The 12,337-nt window shown below is 43.1% G+C and overlaps 1 long non-coding RNA gene across 1 annotated transcript; it reads left to right on the top strand.

Moving 5' to 3' along the window:
• Window positions 1-1,831: 1,831 nt before the first annotated feature.
• On the top strand, window positions 1,832-9,818 carry LOC127375280 (uncharacterized). The gene is made up of 2 exons (XR_007887346.1): window positions 1,832-2,049; window positions 9,761-9,818. It is a non-coding gene; the product is annotated as an uncharacterized LOC127375280 (long non-coding RNA).
• The last annotated feature ends 2,519 nt before the right edge of the window (window positions 9,819-12,337 follow it).

Genomic DNA, 12,337 nt, shown 5'->3' with positions numbered 1-12,337 from the left:
GGACTCAGCGGGTGTATCGTGAGAGCAGCGTGCTGTGTTTCACGGAGACGTGGCTCCACAAGGACATTCCAGACAATAATGTAACTGTGGACGGCTTTCAGACTGTTCGGGCGGACAGGAGTCACCGTGAGAGTGGCAAGAGGAAAGTTGGGGGACTTGCTATTCTTATTAACAACAAGTGGTGTCATCCTGGTCACGTTACTGTAAAGGAGCTTGTGTGCAGCCCGGACATTGAACTGCTTGCCGTGAGTCTGCGGCCATATTATCTGCCAAGGGCGTTCTCACACGTGATCATCCTGGTTGTTTACATTGTTTACAAACGCGGTGCGAGCGAGTGACGTCATCCACACCGTCGTGGTGGGACTCCAGACACGGCACCCAGACACATTAATCGCGATATCTGGGGACTTCTATCACATCACTCTGGCTGCAACACTGCCCACTTTCAAGCAGTTTGTGGACTGTCCCACCAGGGAAAACAAGACACTGGACCTGCTGTATGCCAATGTTAAGGAGGCTTACAGCTTGGAAGATCATACCACAACCTCATCCACCTGCAGCCCCTGTATAAGCCCCAAGTCCAGCGGCTTCCTGTGACCACCAGGACTGTGAGGAGATGGTCACAGGAAACCGATGAAGCTTTGCGGGGCTGCTTTGAACTAACAGACTGGGAGTTGCTCTGCGATTCGCATGGAGAGGATCTTGATGATCTCACGGACTGCAAAACGGGGTACATCAACTTCTGTGTGGACAGTGTTGTTCCTACAGTGACTTTACGCTGTTTCCCCAATTACAAGCCGTAGGTCACCAATTCAATTCAATTCAATTTTATTTGTATAGCGCCAATTCATAACAGAAGTTATCTCAGGACACTTTTCAAATAGAGCAGGTCTAGACCGAACTCTTTAACATTAATACCAGAGACCCAACAGTACCACCATGAGCAAGCACTTGGCGACAAGGGCAAGGAAAAACTGCCTGTTAAAAGGCAGAAACCTAGGACAGATCCTCCGGCTCTAGGTGGGTGGTCGTCTGTCTCGACCAGTTGGGGTGAGAGAGAGAGAGAGAGAGAGAGAGAGAGAGAGAGCGACAGACAGACAGACAGGTGCACAGCAACAACAGTATTGGCAATGGCAGTCAAGCAGGACCATGGCAGGAGGCTCCACCAGGATCCATGAGAACCTGCGAGACGAGAAAGCACAAGAACTCCGGGGAAGAAGTGGAGTTAGTAACATGCATTAAAGGGACATGAATGAGTGCAGAAAGAGAGAGGAAGAGAGTAGCTCAGTGCACCATGGGAAATCCCCCGATAGTCTAGGCCTATAGCAGCATAACTAAGGGATGGTTCAGGACTCACCTGATCCAGCCCTAACTATAAGCTTTATCAAAGAGGAATGTCTTAAGCCTACTCTTGAATGTGGTGAGGGTGTCTGCCTCCCGAACCACAACTGGAAGCTGGTTCCACAGGAGAGGAGCTTGGTAACTGAAGGCTCTGGCTCCTGTTCTACTTTTAGAGACTATAGGAACCACAAGTAGCCCAGCATTCAGAGAACGTAGTGTTCTAGTGGGGTAATAGGGTACTATGAGCTCTTTAAGATATGAAGGGGCCTGACCATGAAGAGCTTTATAGGTGAGGAGGAGGATTTTAAATTCTATTCTACATTTTATAGGGAGCCAATGCAGAGAAGCTAGTACAGGAGAGATGTGATCTCTTTTTCTAGTTCCTGTCAGTACTCGTGCTGCAGCGTTCTGAATTAATTGGAGCGTTTTAATGGACTTATTGGGGCAACCTCATAATAAAGAGTTGCAGTAATCCAGCCTTGAAGTAACAAATGCATGGATTAGTTTTTCTGCATCTGTCTGTGATAGTATGTGTCTAATTTTTCTAATATTACGTAAATGAAAGAAGGCAGTCCTAGAGGTCTGCTTTATGTGGGAGTTAAATGACAAATCCTGATCAAAGATAACTCCAAGATTCCTGACAGTGGTGCTAGAGGCCAAGTTAATGCCATCTAGAGTGACTATATCTTTAGACAATGAGTCTCTAAGGTTTTTGGGGCCAAGAACAAGAATTTCGGTTTTTTCTGAGTTTAACATCAGAAAATTGCAGGTCATCCAGGATTTTATGTTCACCAGAGACATCAAGGTCCTGCTGAATGAGAAGAAGAGGGCCTTCAGAGATGGGGACAGGGAGCAGATGAGGCAGGTTCAGAGGGAGCTTAAGGAGAGGATCCAACAGGGTAAAGACAGCTACAGGAGGAACCTGGAGCTCAAACTCCAGCAGAACAACCTGAAGGACGTATGGAGCGGCATGAGGAGCATCACTGGCTACAAACCATCTGGCAGCCAGACAATAGGAGGTGGTACTGAATGAGCCAACGAGCTGAATCTGTTTTTCAACAGATTTGATAAGAGGGCTCTGGACTACCCCTCCCCCAGCTCCTCTACAACCATCCATTTCCAAAACTCCAGCCCTGCTGCCCACCCTCCCCCTCCGTTCCTTCCTGACTACGCCCTACCTGTCCTCTCCCCCACACCATCACCTCTCCCCACCCCCATCAACACACACAACATCCTGCCTGGTACCAGTACCGAAGAAGGCGCGTCCCAGCACCTCCTGCCACTGGGCACTGACGTCTCACCTGAAGAACTCCCTGGAGAGGCTGGTCCTGTCACTTTTTCGGCTCCTGGTCAGCTCATCACTGGACCCTCTTCAGTTTGCCTACCAGCCAAGACTAGGAGTGGAGGACGCCATCATCTTCCTGCTCCACCGTGCCTGCACCCACCTGGACAGACCGGGAAGCACTGTGAGAATCATGTTCAGGGGAGGGTGTTGAACGCACTGGAGAAGTCCATGGTTTCCTGGATTACGGACTATTTGATGGGTCGACCACAGTATGTCAGACTGCAGGATGGTGTGTCTGACACTGTGGTCAGCAGCACTGGGGCTCCACAGGGAACTGTTCTTTCCCCCTTTCTGGTCACCCTGTACACCTTGGACTTTCAGTTCCTCTCTGAGTCCTGCCACCTGCAGAAGTTTGCAGACGACTCTGCAATTGTTGGCTGTGTCAGTGAGGGGAAGGAGGAGGAGTACAGGGGTGTTGTGGACTCCTTCGTCGAGTGGTGTGCAACTAATCATCTGCATCTCAACTCCACCAAGACTAAGGAGCTGGTGGGGGATTTCCGCAGGAGGAAATCTGCCCATCTCCATCAACGGTGTGACTGTGGATGTTGTCCAGGATTCCAAATACCTTGGAGTATACCTGGATAACAAACTGGACTGGGCCAAGAACACTGAGGCTGTTTACAAGAAGGGCCAGAGTCGACTCTATTTCCTGAGGAGGCTCCGGTCATTCAACGTATGTAACATCATGCTGAGGATGTTCTAACAGTCGGTGGTAGCCAGTGCCATCTTCTTTGCTGTTGTGTGCTGGGGCAGCAGGCTGAGGGCAGCAGAAGCCAAGAAGATCACCAGGATCATCAGGAAGGCTGGCTCCGTCCTGGGGGTCCAACTGGACTCTTTGGTGGTGGTGTCTGAGAGGAGGATGCTGTGTAAACTGCACAGGTGCTAACCTCGAGCAGAAGCACCTTCAGCAACAGACTCTCTACTTTTGTATTGCAATTGTTACAGAGCAATTTCCCTCGGGATAAATAAAGCTTTTTGAATCTTGAATCTTCATGTTCATCATCATCAGTCACTACTATTAATGTAGATGTTGCTACTGTTGTTGCTGTGCAACTGTCTGTCTGTCTCTGTCTCTCTCTCTCTGTCTCTCTCTCTCTCTCTCTCTCTCTCCCTCTCTCACCCCAACTGGTCGAGGCAGACGACCACCCACCTAGAGCCGAAGGGTCTGTCCTAGGTTTCTGCCTCTTAACAGGCAGTTTTTCCTTGCCCCCGTCGCCAAGTGCTTGCTCATGGTGGTACTGTTGGGTCTCTGTAAATGTTATAAGGAGTTCGGTCTAGACCTGCTCCATTTGAAAAGTGTCCTGAGATAACTTCTGTTATGAATTGGTGCTAAACAAATAAAATTGAATTGAATTGAATTGAATATATAATAATAGTCGATGAATTCGTACAGTGACTGCACTGTAACGCATACTTTTTAATTAACAGATGAGCTGTTAATTAATTTTTTGTTGATTGACTAATCGATAGCTATCATTACAGCTCTAGAATCAAGCCGATGTTGGTATGTTGTCAACAAACCAAAATCTATAAATCAGAACCCCGACTTGAAATGGAAACTATTTACATAAAAGAAATATGGTTATCCTGAATTACCAAGTACAGAGCAGAGTAATGTGGGACTGCTTTACACCAAAAGGCATGCCAAGTCATTTACATAACATGTATGGGATATGGGCTTTATGCATTACACCAGGCTGTGACACACCGTGCAAACCTGTTCCTGTGATTTAGTAGAGAAGGGATAGAATCATGAGCAGGGAGGTTGTAATAGGCAGAGAGAGAAAATTTGGCAGCAATTATGACCATGTCATTACTTGTTTTCATATATTTTTAGGATTTATTCACTTACAAAATGCAATTACTCTAAATGTGTAAAAAATCAATTGTGATACTGAGGAAATGAGATCAAAGTTGCAGTTTATTTATTTGTTTAAAATGATATTACATAATGAACATAAAGTAATTTCCTGTATATCTTCCACAGGTTTTTCTATTATGCTGTGTTTGTACTAAACTGAAGAGCATGGTTATTAACCATGTTTGGTCCTCCACAGAATACTGACTTCAGTATGTGTTGTGCTGTTTGTGTTGAGGGGTGTGCAGATGTAACCTTGCCAGAACCCTTTCAAAGTGGATCAGGAAAGCATAATGCATGTGTGCTTACCATGACTGCCTGCTTCTGGCATACCACTAGTACATGGGAAAGCATATGTTAGTCTCTGCCAGCATGGCTGCAGCACATGCACTTGCTATGTGAAGTAAGTACATACATGGCTTTCTAGTAAATCCATATCTATGTAAAGGAAAGGCAACAATAATGTGGCCAATGAAAACTATATGAGTCAGAATCATCTGCAGATCAGTCCCTTTTAGACGCCTTCCTAAGCAAATTGCTATCCCCTCCACCAGCCTCTCTCCTTAGATGAAGTCTATGCAAAGTGGTTCCCCCATCAAATTTTTTAAAACCTTTACAAATGTCTTGGTGAAACCCATGCTTGAAGCCCTTAACACCAGATTACTAAGCCATTATCTCTTTTATCCTGAAGAGGGACTAGGATCTACTTGCAGCTTCTGGCTAATAAGCCTGTGACATTGACCCAATGAGAGTGGTGTCACCTGGTCTATTAATCATGAATTCCTGTGCATGGTCCTTGGTTTTTTTAGGGACAGGGATGATGATGAAGGTCCAGCCCATTCTCATTACCAAATTGCCAAATACTAATGTGTAGCCACACAAGATACCCTTTAGGGTTTGCATGACATGAACTGGGGCGGCTGTGGCTCAGAGGCAGAGGGTCGTTCCTTAATCGGAAGGTTGTGTGTTCGATCCCCGGCTCCTGGTGCCACACGTCGAAGTATCCTTGAGCAAGATACTGAACCCCAAATTGCTCCCGATGCCGTGCATCAGTGTGTGACTTTGCCATCACTGAGTGAATGCGTGTGAAAGGGTGAATGTGGCACGTAGTGTAAAAGCGCTTTGAGTGGTCGGAAGACTAGAAAGGCGCTATACAAGTACAGGTCCGTTTACCATTTACCATCCATGAACCAGGGGTTTCAACCAACTCCTAAACCAGTGGGAAACCACAAGGTGCCAGGGGGTGCCTGAGGATAAGGGAAAATGCTGATTCCAACGTCCTGGCTAAGGTTCTGGCTCTGAGACAGGAATCTTTCCTACCAAAAGCTTGTATCCTGGGTGGGAGGGTTCAGCCACAATCCAGGGATCGACCTACACAAATTTCTCCTGAGGGGGATAAATATAGGAATATTTTATCTTATCTTATCTTATCTTCCAAGACCCTGAAGCATGCAGGTCCTGGAGGGATGGCAGATTGCAGCCAGTCGTGTTGTTACGCCCTTAGCGTTTCATACAGACGCACAAGAATGGGTTCCCACTGTTTTTCCTAAAACAGTGTTTTTGCAGAGTGGGGACCAGACAGGAGTTGCCAGGGGGCCTCAGCAGATTTTGAGGGAAGATGAGGGAATAAAATGAAATAAAATCAATAAAATGATGTGTATTTTATCAAATATAATTTATAATAATTATTATAATAGAAAATATAATAATAATAAATAAAAAAATCCATTACATAAACTGTGTGTGTGGTAATGGTAATGGTCTGTCTTACACATATGTTAGAAATTATTTTCACAGACTAATGTCTGTGTTTGTGTATGTATGTGAGGTATGTGTGTGCGCATTTAAGTAAAGTGAGTGGTGGGAGGGACAGACTAATGGAGCGATGTGATATAAATAGATAGACAGATGGAGAGATGGACAGATAGAGATTGATGAAGACAGAGAGACAGAATCAGACAGACAGAAAGATATATTCTCTCAGCCTCTCAGTTTATCTATCTGTCTGTATTCCATTTGTCCCTCTCCCGGCCCAGCTCTGGCTGCCTCTCCATATCTCATCCTGCTCTATTCTCCCTCACTCAGACATAACTCAGCATCAAATGGTCCCAGTATGAAGCACAGTCACCCACACGGCCCATACACATTCATAAAGGACTGCAGGGGCAGCCAGCATCTTTATTCACCAACACTCTGCCTTCATTCTTCATTTCATTCCTCCTCCGATGTTCGGGGAAACAACCTGTGAGGGAGGAGAGTGATGGATTACATGTATCTGGGTTACAGTAATTTGATGAGAAAAACGGTAATAATACATTGCAGTAACAGGGAACAGAAAACAGGCTGGACAAAAAGGATGGAAATACAACTTTATTGTAACCATATGTTGCTGTTGTCCTACTGAAAGCATGCAACTGTAGAGGATTATCATGTTTAACTTCAGTTCAAATGTGGCAAATTCATAGCATGGGCTTCAGGAAATTATGTGATGCTTGGAGCTTATTAAATCAATTTAAGGGATAGAACATTTTGCACTTCTTCGAGAGTCAAATGCTAAGAGGAATATCATGTCTGTGTGTTACCTACAGAGCTGGAGTCAGGAGGTAGGTAGCCTAGCTAAACGTTTGGACTGGAAGCAGGGTGAGGTCTGTCCAAAGTTGATAGTTTATATGGGAACCGGATGAAGGATTTTAGTCACAATATTGTTTCAGTTCATTTTCATCTAGTTTTTATTTATATTTCAGTGTACAAAAAATATTTTTAAAGTTAAATATAGTTATATTTTTATTTAACTATGATAACCTTGGAAACCATTAATTCCTGTATGGTATGAAAATCTATTTACAGGCTCTTAAAAAATTGCTTCACTTATGTAATCCATCACAGTGAACATCAAGTCAAAATTGATTTTGCCAATTTAGTTTAAGAGCAGATTGATTTGAAACTCTGCACTGCATTACCTCACAAAAATAATTCATTAATGCAGACATGATGTTCACCGTGATGGATTACACAGCTGAAGCAACTTTCCAGGGACTTCATGATTATTATGTCGTACGGAGAGAAATGGAATGTTTGGAACAGTCGACAGAAAACATCCAAGTTCCAAAACTGTAGTGCACATGACTTGTAGTAAACATGTTATTTCCATGAAAAGCTGTAATGAATGTGTACCCTGCTGTCCTTTTTTAAATGTAAACTGTATTGTTAGAAACCTTCAATTTTAATGTTTGCTCATAGACTGGGAGCAGATTTGTAAACTAACATCTAATTTATAAAGGGTTTTCATATTAACTATGGAGGAGTGATAAACAAGAACCTAATGCCCCCCTATACAGATGGCTTCAAGATAATGTAGTAGGAAATACTACGGAAACCAAACAGAATTGGGAATTAAAAATTATTATTAGGGGGCGCTAGTGTGCCGCATATGGAGTAATACGTCTCTGTGAGAGCTCCTCTCCATTCAGTTTATATTTGTTAAAATTTGCCGTCTTTAACAAGTTTGCTCGAAAATATCATCCCAATTTTGTTTCTATATCCCCGCGTGACCGTTTAAGACCAAGAAATGTCGACTACCGCTAACTCTAAAGCCAAAGAAAAGAAGGACAAGCCGCTGAGGCCGAGGCAAGCTAGCAGCAGCGTGGTAATGGCTAGTGAGGGCGTCCCCGGTCATCAACACGCCATATGCAGCGACGGGGGTTCCGTGAGGCTATGGCAGCCCTGCGTGAGCTGAAAATCAAGCACATCCTGTGTTTCCCGGCCAAGCTCCACTTCCAACACAACTGGCTTCAGAAGATATTCACCTCTCCCGAGGAAGCGATGATGTTCATCTGCAACTTGCAGCGGGATACTGGAAATGACTAGACATGGTCTGACCGGATTGTGAACTGACAGTCGTGTTATGTTCACAGACTTTTGCACAGAGCATAAGGAACACTTTCACAATCATTGACGTTAATATTTTAATTTTATATGCCTACTTTTGGCTGTTTAGAACGGTAGAGGGGCACCTAGCTTGTTTAGCTGAAAATGTTCGGTTGGTTAGACTTGTGTTTACAAGCTATACACAGGGAAAATATGCTTCATTTGGGGAAGTTTCTGTGGGGAGGGAGGTGGGGTTTATTTGTGTTGTTTTATGTTGAAGATGAGTTAGTTGAGGCAATTAAATCATTTCCCTCTGGCAAAGCAGCTGGCCCAGACGGGTTTGGCTGCGAGTTTTATAAGGCATTTCATAAAACACTCACCCCACTCTTGCTTAGGATGATCAAAGACTCCACTGAGAGAAAAACATGTCTGGGGTCGCTGTATAAAGCGAATATATGCCTTTTGTTCAAAAAAGGCAAGGAAGACACCAAGCCTGTAAATTACAGGCCCATTGCTCTCCTCAATTTTGACCAGAAGTCCGTCACGAAGGTGCTAGCCAACAGGTTAGGAAGGCACGTCTCTTCAGTTATACATCCTGACCCAACAGGGTTTATCCCAGTAAGATTCTCATTTTGTAATGTGCGGCAGCTTCTGAATAACATATATACCAACCAATCAGGTGACTCCAGAGCAGCTGTCTTGGCACTCGACGCGGCCACGGAGTCTCTTAATACAATTAAATTTTATTTGTATAGCGCCAATTCATAACAGAAGTTATCCCAGGACACTTTTCAAATAGAGCAGGTCTAGACCGAACTCTTTAAAACATTAATTACAGAGACCCAACAGTACCACCATGAGCAAGCACTTGGCGACAAGGGCAAGGAAAAACTGCCTGTTAAAAGGCAGAAACCTAGGACAGATCCTTCGGCTTTAGGTGGGTGGTCGTCTGTCTCGACCAGTTGGGGTGAGAGAGAGAGAGAGAGAGAGACACAGAGAGAGAGAGAGAGAGCGAGAGACAGACAGACAGACAGGTGCACAGCAACAACAGTATTGGCAATGGCAATCTAGCAGGACCATGGCAGGAGGCTCCACGAGGATCGATAAGAACCTGCGAGACGAGAAAGCACAGGAACTCCGGGGAAGAAGTGAAGTTAGTAACATGCATTAATGGAACATGAATGAGTGCAGAAAGAGAGAGGAAGGGAGGAGCTCAGTGCACCATGGGAAAAATGACAGTTAAATGACAAATCCTGATCAAAGATAACTCCAGGATTCCTGACAGTGGTGCTAGAGGCCAAGTTAATGCCATCTAGAGTAACTATATCTTTAGACAGTGAGTCTCTAAGGTTTTTGGGGCCAAGAACAAGAATTTCGTTTTTTTCTGAGTTTAACATCAGAAAATTGCAGCTCATCCAGGATTTTATGTCCTTAAGACATGTTTGTAATTTAGATAATTGATTAATTTCATCGGGCTTGATTGATAGATATAACTGCGTATCATCTGCATAACAGTGAAAGTTAATGGAGTGATTCCTAATAATGTTGCCTAAAGGGAGCATATATAAAGTAAATAGTATTGGTCCAAGTACAGAACCTTGTGGAACTCCATGACTAACTGTAGTATTTATTGAAGATTCATCGTTAACATGTACAAACTACGAGCAATCTGATAAATATGACTTAAACCAGCTTAGTGCGGTTCCTTTAATGCCAATTTGATGCTCAAGTCTCTGTAAAAGAATATCATGGTCAATGGTAATAATAATAGCCTCCTCTGGCATTACGGAGGGCCTTTCTATAAGTTTTAAGATTATCATGCCAAATTGAGCGATATTCTGATAATTTGGAAGAGCGACATTTCCTTTCAGATTTCCTAGCTATTTGTTTTAACTGGCGGGTTTGGTGGTTGTACCACGGTGCTAGTCTCCTATGTTTTAATAATTTCCTTTTTATAGGAGCGATAGAGTCTAATGTTGATCGTAGTGAGCCTGCAACACTATCGACAAGATTATCAATTTCAGAGGGACTAAAGTCGTTATAGGACTCTGTTAAATTCAGACATGGCATTGAATTAAACACTGAAGGAATCTCCTCCTTAAATTTAGCTACAGCACTGTCAGATAGACATGGTATGAATTCAAAAGTTATTAAATAATGGTCAGATAGGAAAGGATTATGTGGGAAGACTATTAAATGTTCAATATCAATGCCATATGATAGAACAAGGTCAAGAGTGTGATTAAAACAATGAGTTGGTTTATTTACACTCTGACAGAAGCCAATTGAGTCTATTAATGATATAAATGCGTTACTAAGACTGTCATTGTTAACATCCACATGAATATTAAAATCACCTACAATAATTACTTTATCTGATTTAAGGACTAAACTTGATAAAAACTCTGAGAATTCAGATATAAAATCAGAGTACGGTCCAGGAGCACGGTACACTATAACAAATAGAACTGGCTTGTTTTCCAGTTTGGGTGAGAAAGACTAAGAACAAGGCTTTCAAACTAATTAATTCAATTCAATTCAATTTTATTTATTTGTATAGCGCCAATTCATAACAGAAGTTATCTCAGGACACTTTTCAAATAGAGCAGGTCTAGACCGAACTCTTTAACATTAATTACAGAGACCCAACAGTACCACCATGAGCAAGCACTTGGCGACAAGGGCAAGGAAAAACTGCCTGTTAAAAGGCAGAAACCTAGGACAGATCCTGCTAGAGGCCAAGTTAATGCCATCTAGAGTGACTATATCTTTAGACAATGAGTCTCTAAGGTTTTTGGGGCCAAGAACAAGAATTTCGTTTTTTTCTGAGTTTAACATCAGAAAATTGCAGGTCATCCAGGATTTTATGTCCGTAAGACATGTTTGTAATTTAGATAATTGATTAATTTCATTGGGTTTGATTGATAGATATAACTGCGTATCATCTGCATAACAGTGAAAGTTAATGGAGTGATTCCTAATAATGTTGCCTAAAGGGAGCATATATAAAGTAAATAGTATTGGTCCAAGTACAGAACCTTGTGGAACTCCATGACTAACTGTAGTATTTATTGAAGATTCATCGTTAACATGTACAATCTGCGAGCGATCTGATAAATATGACTTAAACCAGCTTAGTGCGGTTCCTTTAATGCCAATTTGATGCTTTCGAAAACGAAATTCTTGTTCTTGGCCCCAAAAACCTTAGAGACTCATTGTCTAAAGATATAGTCACTCTAGATGGCATTAACTTGGCCTCTAGCACCACTGTCAGGAATCTTGGAGTTATCTTTGATCAGGATTTGTCATTTAACTCCCACATAAAGCAGACCTCTAGGACCGCCTTCTTTCATTTACGTAATATTAGAAAAATTAGACACATCCTATCACAGACAGATGCAGAAAAACTAATCCATGCATTTGTTACTTCAAGGCTGGATTACTGCAACTCTTTATTATCAGGTTGCCCCAATAAGTCCATTAAAACGCTCCAATTAATTCAGAACGCTGCAGCACGAGTACTGACAGGAACTAGAAAAAGAGATCACATCTCTCCTGTACTAGCTTCTCTGCATTGGCTCCCTGTAAAATGTAGAATTGAATTTAAAATCCTCCTCCTCACCTATAAAGCTCTTCATGGTCAGGCCCCTTCATATCTTAAAGAGCTCATAGTACCCTATTACCCCTCTAGAATACTGCGTTCTCTGAATGCTGGGCTACTTGTGGTTCCTATAGTCTCTAAAAGTAGAACAGGAGCCAGAGCCTTCAGTTACCAAGCTCCTCTCCTGTGGAACCAGCTTCCAGTTGTGGTTCGGGAGGCAGACACCCTCACCACATTCAAGAGTAGGCTTAAGACATTCCTCTTTGATAAAGCTTATAGTTAGGGCTGGATCAGGTGAGTCCTGAACCATCCCTTAGTTATGCTG

This window comes from Dicentrarchus labrax, unplaced genomic scaffold (genome assembly GCF_905237075.1).
Source record: "Dicentrarchus labrax unplaced genomic scaffold, dlabrax2021, whole genome shotgun sequence".
Taxonomy (NCBI): domain Eukaryota; kingdom Metazoa; phylum Chordata; class Actinopteri; family Moronidae; genus Dicentrarchus; species Dicentrarchus labrax.
Note: the sequence above shows the minus strand (reverse complement) of the source record. Positions and strands in the feature narration are given on the sequence as shown.